This window comes from Rattus norvegicus, chromosome 19 (assembly GCF_021556685.1).
Source record: "Rattus norvegicus strain SHRSP/BbbUtx chromosome 19, alternate assembly SHRSP_T2T, whole genome shotgun sequence".
Taxonomy (NCBI): Eukaryota; Metazoa; Chordata; class Mammalia; order Rodentia; family Muridae; genus Rattus; species Rattus norvegicus.
This window is the reverse complement of record NC_141552.1, coordinates 680,723-700,223: the sequence shown is the minus strand read 5'-3', so window position 1 is coordinate 700,223 and position 19,501 is coordinate 680,723. Positions and strand designations below refer to the sequence as shown.

At 45.4% G+C, this 19,501-nt stretch overlaps 1 protein-coding gene and 1 long non-coding RNA gene across 2 annotated transcripts in view; one reads left to right on the top strand and one right to left on the bottom strand.

Moving 5' to 3' along the window:
- Cmtm4 (CKLF-like MARVEL transmembrane domain containing 4) overlaps nucleotides 1-19,501 on the bottom strand; it is a 39,845-nt gene that overhangs the window by 4,572 nt on the left and 15,772 nt on the right. The gene's annotated exons all lie outside the window — the stretch shown is intronic.
- LOC147998765 (uncharacterized) lies at nucleotides 1,915-9,475 on the top strand. Its single transcript, XR_015643713.1, has 2 exons — nucleotides 1,915-2,241; nucleotides 6,984-9,475. It is a non-coding gene; the product is annotated as an uncharacterized LOC147998765 (long non-coding RNA).

The window sequence follows — 19,501 nt, the reverse complement described above, 5'->3', positions numbered from 1 at the left end:
TCAGAGTGCAAGGACAGGTTCCTAATGAAAACACTGACGGCCCCTCTATCAACACACTGAAACCAGCCAGGCGTGCTGTGGCCAGCCCCTCTTGGGAGTCACTGGCCCTCTGGAGGAAGGAAGAAATTATTGCTGCAATGTGTAAGCTGCATCTTCAGAAGCTGCCTGGCTTCCTTTAGCTGTAACAGGCTACAGACAAAGAGACCCAAAGCCCTGAGAGAGGCTCCTTCTGTCAAACCTGCAGCCCTCGGCAGCTCTGCACACTTTTGGAAAGTGGGTCACTGGGTTTCATCAATAGCTGGGCTGGTACTTCACTTTTAAAAATATCAACATTTTAAATCTTCCAATGAAATCAATTTCCTCTGAAAAGTCAAATTAATATTCTATCCCAAAAATTCAGAGATCATTAAACTAAAGAGACTCCAGTGGACATGACCATATGAACATCCAGAGTGCTTAAAAGAAGGGGGTCCCAGGCTGTGCTATGGCCCTCTCCAAGCAAGGGTGCTCTTAATACCTAATGACTGATCTGCCTTGGGCTCCAAGCCTCTGCTCACATAGTTACCCACGTCAATCCTTTATCAGATCCAGCCCCACTCTACTGAGACACAGGTCAATGAAGCAGAGGCAAGCTGCTCCAAGGCCCTCTAGAGCCAGCAGTACAGCATTCCCTTGGTTAAAATGGGATGGTTCAAAATGAGGAGGCTCTGCCTTCTCCCCTGAAGTCTCATTCACAGCTTTCCAACCTTCCAGACATTTCCTCCTCAAGCCTTCCCTGTGGTTTTCCCTATCAGACCTGATTTTCCTCCCTCTACCATGGCACCAAGCTCTGTAATATGCACAGAGCAAATGGGATTTGGTGATACACAACAGCCTCAAACCTACCCTTCCTGAATTTGTCCAACTCCCGCTATCATAAGAAAGTTGGCTCTGCCTTTCCTGCTGTCAAAGTCACCCTTACCTAACCTGCACAGTCTGCTTATTCTTCTATTTCAAGGCAACACACAGGATATGTAGGTTTGTCAGTTAAGGAATACAAAATTCCATTTAAGAATTAGTTAAGAAATTAGTTAAGAAATCTATTGTGCCCAGATGGCTGTGGTGATTATAACAATGTATCTAGTTTGAAAATGGCTAAGCGAAAGGGGCTTCTCTTAGGCAGAGAAAAACTTGTGCCATTCCACAATCAAATAACCTCTCAGAACTCCAGCATCTCACATAATACAAGTTCTTAGTCCAATAGGCGATGAAAGAAAATAAAAAGGATCTCTAAGTGCATATTCCTTCTAATTCTCCAGAGCAGACCTTAATTCTCTGTCTAATTTATATGCCTAACTTGTATCAACTTGGTTCACATAAGGGAGACTCCAAAATGATTTTGTCTAATAATCTTGGGCAAGAAATAACTCAGTGTGTGGATGGCTTACAAATGTTTCTGGTACCCTAACTTCAATCACATTTGCATGGAAAGGTAATACCTACATTCTTAAAATGGTTCAGGGATGTGCAAATGTGATAGGCCATTCATTACAGCAATGAATACAACAGACAAGAATCCCTCCTTGTGGTCTAATAACTGTTCAGAAGTTTAAAAGGGAAATTGGTGATAAGAACAGAGGAGAAAGAATCATGGGAACTGAGTGAAACCAGCAGGCAGCTTGTAGAAGCTCTAGACTTGTGTGGCCTTGGAGGCTTGGCTGCCAAAGGGGTGGGAGAAGCAAGAGGAGGCCCAGAAGGGGAAGCCGTCAGGAGTAAATCCTCTGGGGCTGCAGCATGGTGACCACCAGGAAGATACCCAGGAAGGAAAGCTAGATGCACATAGCCATTGATTGGGAATGCAGTGGGCCTGTGGCTCTTTCAGAACCAGAGAACACTGCTTAATTAATTAAGCATAGCATGATGTGTCTCCTGTAGGTGGAAGATAGCAAGGGAAAGACTGCTACAGAGACTGGAAAACAGGTGGAGGGAGCAGCTCTGCAGTAACCTGGAGGGAATGGTGGCACAGACCAAGGAGGTGACAGCCCAGAGGGTGAGCAGGATGATTTCTGGACACATGTTCAGGGAAAACCCCATGGGAGCTGGCGACAGGATGTGAAAAGCAATGAGGCCAATGTAATTCTCGGGTTTGCCTGAGAGGTTGAAAGAAGGACACTGGCAGAAATGGACAGAGGGCTTAGGACATGGTAACATGGAAACAAGCCCAGGCTGGAAGGAATGCTGAGGTGGAGACTAGCATTCACGGTGAGTACAGTCAAAAGCCAACAGGAGTGTGGACTCCAACCTCCAAGCTGGCCACAATCATACAGGATTCGCATTATTCTGACTCTCGTTCTGTAGCACAAACCACAGGGCTTAGCTGTTAAACTTGGTTTCATCACCCGAACAAGAAAAATCACTGTGGAGGCTGCCTTGTTCTTTTTCCCTCTGGGGACAATGAGTTGCAGAAGGAAGACACTGCTATGGGAAGACCCAAAACCAGCTTTCTGCCGAAAGCCAGGTGAAAAGCCACCGTGGAAGCCAACATCCTGTTGAGGATCACAGAAGGGAACCACAGCTAATCCACATGACTCTAGAATGCTTGATCCTCAGAAGAAGCTGGGGGACAAAGGACTGTTGTTTTAGGCCTATGTTTGAGGTGGAATTGGTTATCCAGAAATAGATAATACACAGAGGGGAACCTCATTTATAATACAGCTACTACTAGCCAGCAGTACCTGCGGCTCACTAGTTACCAAGAATCAACGACTAGATGGGCATTTTCATTGGTTACCATTAACCCAAAGACTTTAACATAGGCAGTAACCAACCCATTACAGATACGGAGTCATATGAGGTAAAGAGGAGCAGGAGATAGGGCCAGGAGGCAGGGCCAGTTCTCGCTGCCTTACTCTACTGCTTCCTATCGTTCTCATATTGGAAACCATAGCTGATGCTGTGGGTATCTCAATGTGTTCCAAACACAAAGAGAAACAAAGAATCATTTCTATGAATAATAATAAGCCATATAAAAATTAGGGAATAAAAACATGTTATAGGGGCTGGAGAGACAGCTCAGCAGTTAAGAGTGATAGCTGTTCTTGCATATGACCCAGGGTTGGTTCACAACTGCCCATAACTCCAGTTTCAGGAGATCTGACAGTCTCCAAGGCTTCCTGCACATATGTGCTCCACACAAACTCATGCACACACATACAAAAACACATAATTTAATTTTTTTATGCATGCAGGTATTTTGCCTTTGTGTATTATCTGCCTATCACATGTGTGCCTGGTGCCTGAGGAGGCCAGAAGGGGGCATCAGATCCCCTGGAACGGGAGTTACAGACTGCTGTTAGCTACTACCTGAGTGCTGGGAATTGAACCTGCATCTTCACAGAGAACAGCCAGTGCTCTTAACCACTTCGCCATCTTTGCAGCCCAGCACATACATATTTTAATATACATTTTTAACTCAGAAAAAGGTATCCACAGGTATTTCTAAATAAAGGGAAACACACTATTTTTAATGATTATATAGAATTTGTGCGTAAAGATATATCTACAGAGTATGATTGAAATGATCCCTAACAATAGCTATCTAGATGTTTTCTAGGAACTCTGTCATTTTCGGCACTCTATTTTGGGGAGTGGGGAGAGGATGGGACACACAGCACAGCAAAGCCACCTACTCGCCAGCCAGAGAGAAAAACCTCAGCCACTGTATGGGAGCCCTCAATGTCAAGGCACCAAAGAACTCAGGCACTGGACTGGCAGCAGTCTTGTAGATGTTAACCCACGACAGGAATAACGACGTATAAATGAGCAAAGCTGCAGCTTCACTCCTCACCTACCAGCTGACAGGATAATGCCAACACTGACTGCTGGTCCATATCGACAAGGTTTATCAGGTCTCCAATACCTATGGCTGGGACTGTCAATACCAAAGCAGAGGAAGGGAAAGAGAGAAGGGGGAGGCCTGGCTGGTCAAGTTATTATATTAATAAACTTTATTATTAATAATTAATCAATAATTAATGGTACTTAATAATTAATATTTAAATTAATACTTTTAAAGTTTTATAAACTTATATTTATCATGTGGGTGTAGAGTGATGTGGGGTGTGCATGTTTATTTGAATGTGCATTTGCCAGGGAGCATGTGTGGAACTCAGAGGACAGCTCGTGGAGCTGGCTGGACCTGGAAACTAAACTCAGGTAATCAGGCCGGCAGCACACAACTTTCCACCCAGAGCCATGCTGCCAGCTAACAATGCTGTTTAAGTAGTGGAAAGGCCTGTGCTGCCTGCATGCAACTGCGAAGGCCTTCCTGGAGTAGTATCTTCCCAGTACAACCAGCTGTCTTCCGTGCTGGCACACGGTGGAGCTGCAGACCCATTCTGTATGGCTCTGTAGAGCAGGCTTGTTCCAGAAGATGAAGGTAGTGCTTCAGAGCTCCTCGCTTGTTGCTGCCTCTTGCAAAGTTCTGGAAGGGATCCCAGCAATGTGCTCACGTGGCTGTGCTTTTGCAAAGCCTATGAAAGCTAGCTATTTCAACTGTAATCCACTCAGACCTCCACCTTCTTCCACTCAAAATTCTGCCCCTTGTGGCGAACGATAAGGAAACAGCAGAGATGTTCCAGGGGCTCAACTAACTGGAAGTTGAGTGGAGGATTATTAAATTTGGATTAGTGGTCTTCTCCTCAAATGATTATATGTCCTACATGCCAACCAGGAGTATGTGAGTACCAGAGGAGGAATATGGTTTGAAGCCTATGGAGCCATCAAACTGTTGCAAAAATTCTTCTACTCATCCCAAGTGTTAGGTTGCAAGAGGAGACTCCAGATGTGACTGACACCTGAGAGATAGAGTTTCTTGTTTTGAAGCATAATGTAACTTCTACAGCCACACGCCTGCTCTGTAGCTGCACTCCTTTTAGGGGGAAAGTACACTGAAGAGAACTTTGAATGTGAGGGGCATGACCCTAGAGCAGTATCACAAACAGCAAGCACATGTGTGGGCGAATACAGATCTGTTAGATTGCACCTCAAGATTTCCGCAGATTTTAAACTGACAGTTCAATAACCCCAGTAAGACAGTCCACAAGGCCACTCCAATCATAACAGCCTGAAGAAATCAGTGCTCTGGTGACTCCTCCACATATTTATCAATAAGTCGACACAGCGGAGCCATCCCTCTCCTCCGTGCACACAGGGAAACCTAAAGCAGTAAGGTACCTGAGGCAGAGAAGTGGGGTGGCATCACATGTGCTGGTGACCTGGAAAAGTAACGAGGCTGGGTGAGGTGGTGCATGCCTGTGACCCCAGCACCTAGGAGAGAGGGGAGGATTAGGAGTTCAAGGTCATCCTCCAGTACATAATTAGCCTAAGATCAGCCTAAGTTACAAACAAAAGCTAAGTATAGAGGCACATAAGGAACAGACAGAGGCAAGAGGAGCACAAAGTGGAAGCCAGCCTGAGCTACACCTTAAAAAAGTCAGTGAGATGTCTCAGCAGGTAGAAACACTTGCCTTACAATCCCAATGACCTGAATTTGATTCCAAGATTCCATGGTGGAAGGAGAGAACTGATGTCCTCTGGCCTCCACATCCAAATCCTCGTACTCATGTGACCACACTCATATACAGCACTACACATATCCATATCACAATACTAAATACATTTAACATGCAACATAGGGCAAATATACATAAAAATATAAGGGTGCTTGTATTCACACACATATTCTTACATATACTGAAGTGTTATATTAAACAGTGAAAAACACTTCTGCAGTATAGGACTGAGGGACAGGGAAGCAAAGAGTTCTCTCTTTTTGTATTTTAAACATTTATGGGGTATATGAATGTATAGGCAAGATATACACTTAAAATTCACATTTATATATTTATAATATATTCACATGTCAGAGACCTAATTATAAGTATATATAACTATACACGTATATTAAAAAGTAGACCACATGTACCCAAGTTTAAGAAAGATCAATAAAATAATAAAATATTGGCTCTTAGAGGTCACTAACATTTTACCCATTTTTTTAAAGAATTATTTGTTATATACAAGTATACTGTAGCTGTCTTCAGACACACCAGAAGAGGGCATCAGATCTCATTACAAATGGTTGTGAGCCACCATGTGGTTGCTAGGAATTGAACTCAGGACCTCTGAAGAGCAGTCAGTGCTCTTAACCACTGAGCCATCTCTCCAGCCCCATTTAACCCATTTTAAAAAAAACATGTGTGGTTCAGTTGACAGAGTGCTTGCCTAGCATGCATAAAGTGCTGGGTTCAGTCTCCCATACTGCCCAAAGCTGAGCATTGTGGCACAAGCCTATGACCCCAGAGCTCAGGAGGTGCGGTTAACAACCATTTCCTCTACGTGGCAGAATATGGTGGGTCAATGATTGCTACTGTTTTTGTTAAGATGTTCGGTTGGTTTGTGACAGTGTCTTTCTGAATCCCAGGCTGGCCTCTGAACTCAAGATCCTCCAGCCTTGGCTTCTCAAATGTCAGAATTACAGACATGTGATATCTGGTATTCTATTGCTTTAAACTTTTATTTTCCAAACAGTGTATTTTTAATTTTAAAAAATGTTCTATGTATGAACAATTGTTCATGGAGACAGGGTCTCATGTAGCCCCAGCTAGCCTTGAACTCACTGTAAAACCAAAGGTGGCCTTGATTTCTGAATCCTTCTGCCTCTACCTCCTGAGCACTGAGCTTATAAGCATGTGCTGCCCATGCTACTGGGGATGAAAGAGGGCAAGCACTCTACCAAAGCACCGTTCTTAGGCCTCATACTTAAAACAAACAAAAAACAAACAAACAAAACCCACAGCTTACAAACGTTAATGGCCTCTAAAAACCAATCCCTATTTAATTTTGAAACCATTCATGAATATTTTCAAATGAAACAAAAAAACTTTAATGGAAAATGAAAGCCGTTCTGTACATCTTTGCTCATTCCATTTCTTTATTCTTAGAGTTCAGCCTCTCCAGAGCCTGCTTGATGACCACACCAATACTCATTCACTACCAACGGACCTCAGGCTGACCAAGTGGGCCCACAGCGAGAAGCCAGCCATATTCCCTCTCAAGGCAAAGACCCCCAGGGAAGACACTGGCCCTGACACCTTCATTGGCATTTACAAGAATGAGTCTGAATCCTAATGTCAGGTTAGCCTTTCAAAGGATTTGATGAGACACGATATGAAAGACGAAAGCCCACGAATATCGCACGGCTTACAACATCTTTTGAAAGTCGTGCTCTACACAGAGGCTGAGATGCTGAAATGACTAGAGCTGGTTTACACTGACAACTCTGCTGCTGTGCTCCCTGGGCAGGGTACTCTGGCTCTCCAACTGGGAAGGAACACCCGAAACTCACACTGTGGCCACATAGCTCTGGGGTTCTCAGACTAAGCCCAAGGCCATGTCCACCTTAACCACAGCCCTGGTCTTGGTGAGCTCACAGACATCAGTGTCTTCCTGGTTCTGACGTGTGCTGTCAAGTCTTCTTTCCTCTCTGATACCTGGATTATGTATCTTGAACACAACCCCACTCCTGCTTCCCTGCATACTTAATAAAACTAAGTAGAGGTGTATAAAGGGAAAACACAATCAACGTGTGCTGGTCAGCCCTCAGCCTGGTCAGGGCTGCCAGGAACTCAGTGTACACGTGAATGCACAGCAGCGTCTACATGGACTTCAGGAGCAAGGTTATTAATCCTAACCTGCTCAAAATAAAAATGTCACCAGTCCAGATAGCACTCAATACAGCACCTGTGATCTCCACCCTTGGGAGGTAGAGGAGCAGGAGTTCAAGGCTGCCCACTTGTGCTTCATAGGCGTCTCACAGAGAGACCTCTTTGAGAGTGAGACACAGCCTGTAGTCAACGACACAGGTGTTTATCCGCTCACAGTGTTAGTTTTCCCTTTGCTATGACAAAATACTTCATGAAAGCAACTTAGGGAAGGAAGGGTTTGTCCTGGCTTAGACTCCACCAAGGAAGGAACTTGAGGTGGCTAGTCACATGGTATCCATTCAGGAAGCAGAGAGAGATGAATGCACAGCCCAGTCCACAGATGTCCCCATGTTTGAGGCGGTCCACTTCAATTAACCTAATCTAGAACCCCCCTCACAGACATAACCAGAGGTTTGTCTCTCAAGATCCTGTCAAGTTAGCAACTGCTATGAGCCTAGGCTTCTTCTAGAGGACCTGGGGTCAGTCTCTACAGAACAGAGAAGTCAGGGTGGACAGTACAGAGCCAGGCTCTGGTTGCAGGGCACAGTAAGAGGGGATCCATCCTGGCACTAGAGAGTAGAGGCGCAAGGCTTTCCTACCCTTCTGAGTCATGAGCAGAGCTGAAGTTGCTCTGTATGTGCACACACTTTTAAGTAACAGATATTAAAACTCCAGCTACACCATATGTCTGCAGAGGGTCTGAAGCACTATGCCTTGCTAGGCACTCAAAATGGCAACAGCTCACACTGACTGCACATCTACCTGTATGAGAGCTACCCAGCTCTGAGACACACACCTTCTAGCATCTTTACACCTACATGGCCCAGGCCTGTTCAAGGCCAAGGTTAGTTCTTACATGAGTTGCCGAACAGAACTTATTTGAAGCTTTGTACACTCTGGGCACATCAGTACAGTTCTCTTCAAGAACACAGCATGAAAGCTAGGTGGTCAGTGCCAAGAGAGTATCTGGCAAAGTACATGTGTGATGACCACTTTCAAAGGACCTTGCTATAGGAACACATTTTTTCCTAAGAAAGAAAATCCATGGGGCTGGGGATTTAGCTCAGTGGTAGAGCGCTTACCTAGGAAGTGCAAGGCTCTGGGTTCGGTCCCCAGCTCCGGAAAAAAAAAAACCAAAAAAAAAAAAAAAAAGAAAAGAAAAAAAAGAAAGAAAGAAAATCCATGGGCACTTTCCTCTTATGGGCAGCATCTCCTGAGGAAGGCAGATCTCTTCTAACAGTGCCCTCTCCACCACTCAGACGACAGAAGAGCCAGAGGTGCTGGGTGTTTTTGGTTTTGGGTTTTTTTTTTTCTTTGTTTTTTTGTTTTTTTGTTTTTGTGGTTCTAAAACACAGAAGCTCATAGCAAGTGAAAATTATTTCAAATCCATTTCTTCAGATTAACTTTGGGGTTCTCCATTTTTCTCCAGGTAAATAAACAATGGCAAATTTATGGATTTAAGAGTGCTAAGGAGGCCTGGTATGGTGTCTCATGCCTTTAATCCCAGCAGGAGGAAGGCAAAGGCGGTTAGATCTCTGAGTTCAAGGCCCCTTCTGGTCTACAGAGCAAATTCCATGACAATCAGGGCTACACAAAGAAAGCCTGTTTCAAAAAAAAAAAAAAAAGTTGCAAAGGATGCTGGTTAATGTAGTACACATCTGTACTACCAGCACTGAGCAGACAGAGGCAAAAAAAAAAAAAAATCAAGTTCGAGGTCAGCCTAGCCTACATAGTGAGTCTCAAGCCAGCTTAAGAAATAATTGAGACCCTATCTCAAAGAGAAACAACCAACAGAAAGAAAAGAAAAAGAAAAAAGAATGCAGGCAGCAGGAAAAGGTAAGCACATGCTCTTTAAGAGTGGAGATGGCCTCTGAGGCCACACACACACATGCACACACACACACACACACACACACACACACACACAGAGAGGGGGGGGGGGAGCAATAGGAGCAAATAAGTCCCATACTGTTAAGGCAGGGAAGAGGACAAAGGAGGGAACCTGCCAAGGGCTCAGGGCAGCCAGCAGCATTAGGAAGGTGCAGTGGCTAGGGACTAGGAAGCTACTGCTCACCACCGAAGCTGCTCAACCAGTGCTCTGACAGGCTTTTCAAAGCAAGTCCCACTGGATACATAATTTTAGTGTTGGTGTCCTAAAGCCATAGAAGTGGCACTTTTAAAAACACATTACTATTTATATTTGCAGCAAGAGCAAGCACTGGGTACACATTCAACCCGAGAGTTGCTTGTCAATAAAGGCTGGCCACACGGGATCACAGTCCCAGCAAACTACGTACAATAGGCTTATTTTGGGATATCCAACTCCTTAGAGAACACAGTGTTGTGCAAAATATTCTCTTTGTTTTTAAAGGAAACCCTGGAAGATCTTCTGTGGTCTGATGATATGGTTGCACACAATTTCAGAGAGCCACAGGGCGGTCAGCATCTTTCTTGCCAAGAAAATACCCACAGAGTTTTATAGCAAATGCCACTCTGCCCCAAAAGTTCCATCTCCAGACCGTTTAGATTAGTAATGGAGCAAAACAACACAGTTGCAGAGGACACAGGAAGCAGAATGTCTTCGAACCAGACTGTGCTGAGGATGCTCAGAGATGCTGTTAGCATGGGAGTCCTCCCCACCCCCTGTTCCTCCTTCCTCCTTCTTCTTCCTCCCTCCTCCTCCCCCTCCCTGTTTCACAGGTGATACTGAAAACCCAGAAGGTAGTGTCCATCCCCACAGGATTCCAAAGCAAAGCGTCCCCTCTTCCTTTCCTCTTTAATTCCAAGTAACCAGCGCCATCCCACTGGCTCTGGCTTGCCCCCTTAACCAAGTGAAGACAGCACACTGCTTTGCTCATTGACCAAAGGCTGTGGCGGCGTCCCACTGAAGATGGACTAAGGTAAAGTCAACTGTCCTAAGAACTGTGTGCTGAGGGAGAGCCCAACTTTCTATCTCCCATTGTCCTTGAGACCCTAGCATCTCTGCCTGATCCACGGAGGAATGGATCCAGCCTAGGAAGCTAGCAGCCCGCTGACTGAACCTGCCTCTATAGCCGAAACTCTGACCCCTTGCCTAACCGTTCAGTGCTGAATTTATAAATGGACACTGCAGTCTTAGTAAAGTCCAGCTTCTGCAAGGGCCATTCACTGGGCTGAAACAGACAGTCAAAGCATTCTCCTCTTTAATCTCTATCAATCCTGCAAAAGGCAGGAACAGTTGACTTTTTTTTTTTTAATTAGAATAGCACTTTATTTGTGGAACTGAGAAAATGATTTTACAGTTTATGCAATAAATTTCAATACATTATTCTGGACATATACATTTACCATATAAGAAAAAAATTTTAAAAATGTCAAATAGCTTATCATTAAAACCAATTGTGTTTAACTTGATACTTATAAGGAATAACTTGATCGGTATAAATAAAATGGAAAACAAAGACCATTTCAGTTTGCTTTTGTAATGCAATTTTGTGTTTCATTTGTTGGGGGTGAGAATTAGAGAAGGCTAAAATACTTTTCTAGAGGAAGCACAAAGCTTTTGTGCTTTGTGAAAGTGACTCCCAGTGGTAGAATGTCAGCGAGATATTTTCATGCACTGGCATGAGGGGCTGTGGTGTTCCACCCAGGGTCCCTCTGGACCATCACGACACACCTGGGGGTAGGGGTGGAGACACGCCTGATCTTCTTCACACCGGGTTCTAGTGAAAGTTTGCTGGTTTTTAACTGAGGTCTAATTCGCAGTCCATAAAATTCTCAGTTGAATGTGCAACCATTTGCCTCTTCTGAAGACAAGTGTGATGTTCTTAGATTTGTTTTGTTTTGATTTGTTTTTTTCAGTACTGGGGTCTAAACCCAGGGCCTCCCACATGCTGGGCAGCACTTGTATTCTGCCATTGAGTTATACTCCCAAGATCATGACTATGGTGTGGTGTGGTGTGGTGTGGGGTGGGGTGGGGTGGGGTGGGGTGGGGTGGGGTGGAGTGGGGTGGGGTGTGGCATGTTTGTATGTGGTGTGTGTGTTTGCACACATGTACAGAGTCTAGGAGGAAGTCAGGTGTACTCTGTCAATTGAGTCCTTATTCCTAGAGACAGCGTCTCTCACTATCTTAGAGCTCATGTTTTATTCAGCTAAGCTGGTGACCAGCAAGTCCCAGTGAGGACTATAAAGGTTTTAATTTTTTTAAACATTTTAATTTGTATGGGGGATGGAGGTGCAGGGGGCAGGATGTCAGCAGGCAACCAGAGCAGTCGGGTCATCAGGATTGACAGCAACTGCCTTTGCCCACTGAGCCATCTTGCTGGGGATCAGTTTTTAAAATGAGGCAAAGATGTCGCAACCCGCCCTAGACCTCACTGTCTCATTAATAGCAGGGCTAGAGTCAAACCCAGTCATGAGAACACTTTACAGTCAGCATAAGCACCCAGACCGACATTTAAATATCTTTTCTACTGAAGAGAACAAAGGTTTCTTAGTGAAACTGATCTGAACCAGAAAGGAATGGGGGGAGGGGGTCTGAGAGGGAGGGAGGATGAAGGGGGAGAGGGAGGAAGGAAAGGAGGGAAGGAGGGAGGGGGAGAAAGCTAGGCATAGTTAGTGTGTGGGGCATACCCAAACTTTCATTTCTAAATACTATCTTTTTTATTTAAAGGAACCAAATTCTGAACCAGTCCAGGACTTGGGCAAAAGAGTCCAAATGTCCTCCCTGCACATTGTGCTCAGAGAAGGAAGGGACTATGTTCCATGCACATGGGAGCTCACAGTGGCCAAATCTGAGACGATCTCAGCTTCAAAAAACATAGTGGGAGCTGAGAGACCAGCTCAGTGGACTCTCAGCATCAAGGTATTCGGGTTTATGAATAAAGCTTATGAGTTCATGAGGACACAAGAAAAGACACGGCAGCACATGCCTGCAAACCCAGTATGTCAGAGACTAGTGTGGGGGATCAAGTTCTTGGTCCTTCCTTATAGTCAAAATTCAACTCATGTGGAAGAAAGGCAGACTAGAATCATTTTTTGGCAGCCATCATAAAAATACTTGAGTAAGAATGATCTTGTGCTATTCAAAGTAATGCATGGGCATTTAAGGAAGACTTACATGGTCTAGCAGTACCCTCCCTGAGAACAGTAAGGACACAGGAAAGTATGCTTGGTAATAGGAGCGCCTGGCACCCGTCACTTTCAGTAGGCTGGGATCACTAAAAGGAATGTGCCATCATTTCTGTGGTCTTCCTGACAGTACCACAAAGTGACCAGAATCCAAACAGCAGAAAACGTCAACAAACCCAAATTGAGGGCCATTCTACAAAATAACTGGCCTGCATCCTTCCAAAATGTCAACGGTATGAAACACAAGAGCTGACAAACCATTCCAGAAGGGAGGAGAGATTACAGAGACATGATGCTAAACTCGACATCCAAGTTAGGACTGCCTTTTAAGGAGCTTTGAGACAATCAGGGAAACAGGAAAGAAGTGGACAGTCACTAACTTAACAGTGTCCACTTCCAGATTTGGGCAATGATACCAAGAAAATGTTCCTGTCTTTAGGACACTAAAGTATGGTATGTTTTCATTTGTTTGTTTGTTTGTTTGTTTGTTTGAAGACAGGATCTCACCATATAGCCCTGGCTGGACACCAACTTAGAAATCAACCTGCCTCTGCCTCCTGGTTTCCCTTCCCATGGCCCTTGCTCGGTGCTCAGAGTTCTAGTATTCAGTCACTGGGAATCCTTCCAAATTCCTGATGCAGCATGGGCTACACCCTAGAACAAGATTTCTGAATGTCAGCCCTACTGACATTTTGGACCGAATCATTCTTAGTTTTGAGTGGCATCCTGACTGTGATACCATGTGTGCCAGCATCTTTGGCCTTCCCCGGCAGCAGGTGTCAATGGCCATCTTCTTCCTGGAATAACAACCAAACATATCAACAGATAATACCAAAGCCTGCTCTTGCTAGGCAGTTATGAAGCCTTTAATCCTAGCACCTGGGAGGCAGAGGCAGTTGGATATCTGCCAGTTCAAGGCCAACCTGATCTACAGAGTGTGTTCCAGAACAGCCAGGGTTACACTGAGAAACTCAAGACAAAAATCAAAACAAACCAAAACTCCCATGCCCATGTGAAACAACTGGTGAGCCATGGTCACCAATGGCTGTTAAAGCCCTGTGTAAATGTTTAGGGGGATTTAAAATAGATATATCAGTCATCTAACAGTGTTGTTCTCACTAGGCATGAGACAGTCAGTTACTACTGCCTGTTCACAGGCTGCAGGGGACACACAATTCGTGGACACAGCTTTCTGGGTCCTAGCATTTACCAGGTCAGAGAAGAATGAATAGGGTAAAATCATACAGGGGGACTCCAACCAATGACAACATGTAGGACAGACACTTGATGAATGGCCTCAATTCTTCAACAAAGGAATCACAGCAGAGTGGCTGGAGAGATGGCTCAGTGGGTACGGTGATCACTGTGCCAGTGTAAGGCCTGAGTTTGCCATAAGCAGGAGGATATCTGTAATTAAAGTGCTCCTATGACAAGATGGGAGGTGGAGAATCACCAGAAACTCAGCGGCAAAACAGAAGTGATAATCAACCCAAGGCTATCTTCTAACTGTCACACAAGCTATCCCTCCTCACACACAGTGCCAAAGAAGATGGGAGCTGCTACAGACTGAGAAATGGGGCCTGGGGGATGGCTAAGTGGTTAAGAGCACTTATTGTTCTTACACAGACAGCACTCAGGTTCAATCTCCAGTACCCACATCAGGTGGCTCAAACCCAATAATTCCAAATCCAAGGGATCCAGTGCCTCGGACCTCCATGGGCACCTGCACTCAATATACGTTTTTACACTCAGATACACACAGTATACATAATTTTAAAAAAATTTTTGAGGTAGGGTGTCACTCAGTAGCCTTGGCTGGAACCCGCTATATAGATCAGGTTGGCCTTGAACTCAAGAGTTCTGTCTGTCTGCCTCTGCCTCACAAATGCTAGCATTGAAGGCATGTACCACCACACCCAGTCAAAATAATTAAAAAAAAAAAACATATTAAGCAAATAAAATGAGTGGGTCTTGTTTAGATCCTAATTCAAACAAAGCAAAGGGTATTTTTGAGGCTACTGGTTCAAAGTGGGTGTACGTCAGTTAGTAGATGACATCAAGGAATTAGTACTTAAATGTGCTACAGATATTGCAGCTGTTGAAAAGTCCTCAACTGGTAAGATGTTCACTTAGTGTTTATTTGTAGTTGAGTGTTATGATAGCTGAGATTTGTTCTAAAGCATCACAGAATAGCGAGCTCAATATTTAACAGCTTTTGCACAGGACCCAGGTTCAGTTCCTAGCACCTACATGTGGCTTTGAACTACCTGTAATTCCACTTCCAGCCTCTTCTGACTTCTCAGGCATCAGGCACACATACAGTGCACATACATGCATGCAAACAAAATACTCATAAAATATACTTTAAAAGGCTAAAATATACAGTCTGGACCCAGGTCCCCACACATATGTAACAGCTTAGTCTTCGTGCAGGTCCCCCAACAACTGGATTGGGGCTGTCCCTGACTCTGTTGCCTGCCTGTGGATCCCACTCCCCTAACTGGGCCGCCGTGTCTGGTCTTGGTGGGAGAGGAGTTCTCAGTGGGCGCCTAGTTCTGCAGTGATTTGGTGTGTGGTGGGGGGTACCAGAGAGAATTCCTTCTCAGAGGAGGGGAGGGAGGGATGTGTGGAGGGTCTGAGTGAGGAGGTACTGGGAGAAAAGGGGAGGTGATATTGGGATGTAAAGTGAATAAATATTTTGAAGCTGAAAATTTTTTAAATAAAATATTATAACAAGAGAAAGACGAGAAGGGCTGGGACAGTGTGGAGTGCGGAACTGTCAGAGCAAGGTGAGGACATCTGGTCTCACTCTTCTATACTGTGTGCTAGACAGTTCTGTTTCAAAAGCTAAATTTAAAGAAAAATGTTGAGAATTGGCAAGATAATTCAAGTAAATATGGGTGGGTGCCACCAAGCCTGATGACTTACATTCGGTTCCTGTCCCCAGCTGGTAGATGGAGAGACTCTTACAAGCTGGCTCTGACATCCGTCCACTCACATGCAGGGACATATGCCCCACTCCAGATCCATAACCCAACGCTTCATGAGAACCACTGGTGACAAGTAAGCACAGCTCTCCCACCTCTGGCCATGAGGGAAGGGCACATTCAAGCCACTGACACTTCTTCAAATCCATCAACTCGAGTGGCTCCAATCTAAAACTACCAAGTGATGGCCAGTATTCTGGGTGGCTGTAATTCACTGTTAAGGAGGCAAATGGTGCAGCTCTGAAAATGACCTGGCAGTTTCTTACTGAATTAAACACATTCATACCATACGGCCCAGCAGTCTCACTCCTCAATATTAACCCCAGAGAAATAAAAATTACAACCACACACATGTTACATAGGCATTCATATTGACTCCATTCATGACCACCCAAATCTAATAACAACCCAAACGTTCTTCGATAAATATAGGCAAGTGAGCAATGGTAAATTCATCAAATAGACACACACTCGGCAGGGAAGAGGAATGGATTACCAACACTATAACAAGGATGGATGTCAGGGATCCATGATTTATGGATTCAAAAGGCTCCATGTGACATGATAGACAGTATTTGAGGTGATGCTCTGGGGAAAGCAAAGCTGTGTGGAAGCAGAGCTAATGATTGACAGGGGTCAGCTGAAACTGAGGGAGACGGTGGTGGAATGCACAGCAAGCACGCACCGAGGCCCAGGGTTCCTTCCCCAGTGCATCCATGCACCGAGGCCCAGGGTTCCTTCCCCAGTGCATCCATGCACCGAGGCCCAGGGTTCCTTCCCCAGTGCATCCATGCACCGAGGCCCAGGGTTCCTTCCCCAGTGCATCCAAGCACCGAGGCCCAGGGTTCCTTCCCCAGTGCATCCATGCACCGAGGCCCAGGGTTCCTTCCCCAGTGCATCCATGCACCGAGGCCCAGGCTTCCTTCCCCAGTGCATCCAAGCACCGAGGCCCAGGGTTCCTTCCCCAGTGCATCTATGCACCGAGGCCCAGGGTTCCTTCCCCAGTGCATCCATGCACCGAGGCCCAGGGTTCCTTCCCCAGTGCATCCAAGCACCGAGGCCCAGGGTTCCTTCCCCAGTGCATCTATGCACCGAGGCCCAGGGTTCCTTCCCCAGTGCATCCATGCACCGAGGCCCAGGGTTCCTTCCCCAGTGCATCCAAGCACCGAGGCCCAGGCTTCCTTCCCCCGTGCATCCATGCACCGAGGCCCAGGGTTCCTTCCCCAGTGCATCCAAGCACCGAGGCCCAGGCTTCCTTCCCCAGTGCATCCATGCACACAGGCAAAAGGTTCCCACATGGCCAACTGCGCATTCAGATCAGAAATCTTCTTCTGACTTACTGGTATTTTTTCTTTTTCTTTTTTTAAGAAATTGAATTGGCATTGCTTGTTAAGACTTCCTTAACAAGTAAATTTAAAACAAAGAGCCACAAAGATGAGGGCTCCTCTGGGGACCATCCCCAAATCCCTTCTGTTGGTCTAGGATTCTCTGAATCCTCAAAGCACTCAACACAAGCCCTCTTGGGACTTGGCTCCTCTCCAGTCACCTGCTACCCTCCAACAGGAGCCACCACCTGTGCCCTATTCCTGGACTTATGTCCAACTGGCTCCCTGCTCCACCACTGAGTATGCAGTAAGATGGCTGGGCAGTGACTAACCCAGCAACCAGAAAAGCATCCATGAGCCAACCACAAAACCATGTCCACAGGTAACAGGACATCTCTAACAAGCTATAATTAATGTCCCGTGTCAGCCCAAAGCACAGGCTGGCGGGGGGGGGGGGGGGGGGGGGGCGCACATAACATTTCTAAAACCCATTAGAGAAAACCTGCAGAACTTGCCCGTCGGTCACCTGTGCTATTTATGGTTTGGAGATTTGAAGCAGCGCTCAACGGGAGAATTTATAATCACCCTGGCCCTGAGGCAGCTGCCCGGAGTCGGTGAACTCTAGCCTGCATGAGCTGAAGGTTCAAAGATTCAGCAGCAGGAGTATGGGAGGGCAGAGCAGCCAAGTGTAAACCGGCCTGATGATCTGGGGACTGGGGGGGTGGGGGAGGGACCAGATTGGTTTTGGTGGGGAGACTGAGTGAGAGGTCACCACTCTTTTCTAGAAAGCTTGTTTTCACATCCTCCGTGGAAACTCATTCATTAATGTGCAGATGCTAACGCTAAGCTCCAGCCTTATTAGGATGGAATCTTTTCCGGGATTCCTAGCACAAGCCACACCTACCCAAGAGTGATAGGTAAAACATTTGCTTACTATAAAAACGAAACAGAAAAATCACAACACCACATAGTGAAGCAAGCCAACAGACTATCAGTTACACACAATAAAAACAAATTAGACAGCATCCAAATATCACACCTTTTGACATTCCAGTTCAGTTAATGCTGCCTGCTGACTGCTGCCTGGAACAGGGTTTCAGAGCAGGGCTCGGGAAGCGAGTTAGGAGGAGGAGGAAGACCACCACCCAGCAGTCAGGGACCTGTTTCCCTCCAGTGTTCTCAGGTTAGATCTAAAGCAGCCTCAGACCCAGAGCAGGGAAGCAGGTGCAGATAGTCTGGGCAGTGGGCAAGGGGTTTCTTCACACTCATGGACAAGGAAAATGACGAGGTGTTCCTCTTTTCTCACATGGCAAACCTGAGCAGAGGCACTAAGCAGAGGAAGCAGATAGGGATACCCACAGCTCTCAGAAATGGGACACTTCTTTCCCTGCCAGAAGAACTAGTCCTCAGAAATGGTTTCTTTTTAACTTATTTATTCTGTGTGTGTGCACTCATACACATGTGTTCAGCTATGTACAAATCTCAAAAAAAGGAACAGGAGCCAGCTGGTGGCACATACCTTTAATGGAGCACTTAAGGAGGCAGAGCAGACAGAAACCCATACGCTTGAGGCCAGTCTGGGCTACACAGGAGTTACAGGCCAATCAGGGCTACTTAGTAAGCCTGGCTCAAAAAACAAAACAAAATAAAAAAAAAAAAAAAGGCAATACCAACCAAAAAACAAACAAACAAAAAACCACCCACAATAAATACAAATAAAAACACCCGAGTAATTCATAATCTTCCTCTTCTTTAAAATATGCCTGATAGTTAAGTGTAAAAATTTAGCTCCCTATGACATGGTTTCTGCAAATTTGAGAAAGCAAAAGGAAACCTCGAAATTAACAACAACAAACAGACCAGATGTTAGCATCTATACAGCCGGATTCCTAGGAAAGCTGCAGTGAGACAAAGAGAACCTCACCCTGAAAGTGGCCGAGAAGAAAGGGGATACTGCACCATCACATAAGAGACCCAACTTCTAAGAGAGCAATCCCAAATGTGCTACAACCAATAACAGAGCCTCTAAACACGCGGAGCAAAAACTTATCACAGGGAAAGACATTAACAAGCACAGATGCAAGTCAACATTCCTTTCCTCGTAATTGGTTTCAACCGGTAAACAAATTGCCAGGAATGCAAAGTGCTGAGGGTAAAGGCTTCAGCACAGCCCCGTGCTATGAAACCCTCAGGAGGAAGGACTGCAGAAGCTTCCCGATACTGGATCTCCTAATGATTCCTCAAATATGACACCAAGAATTCAGCAAATACAAGTTAAGAGAGATTTAGTACTATATCAAAACATAAAGCTTCTACACAAAGGAATCCACAGAG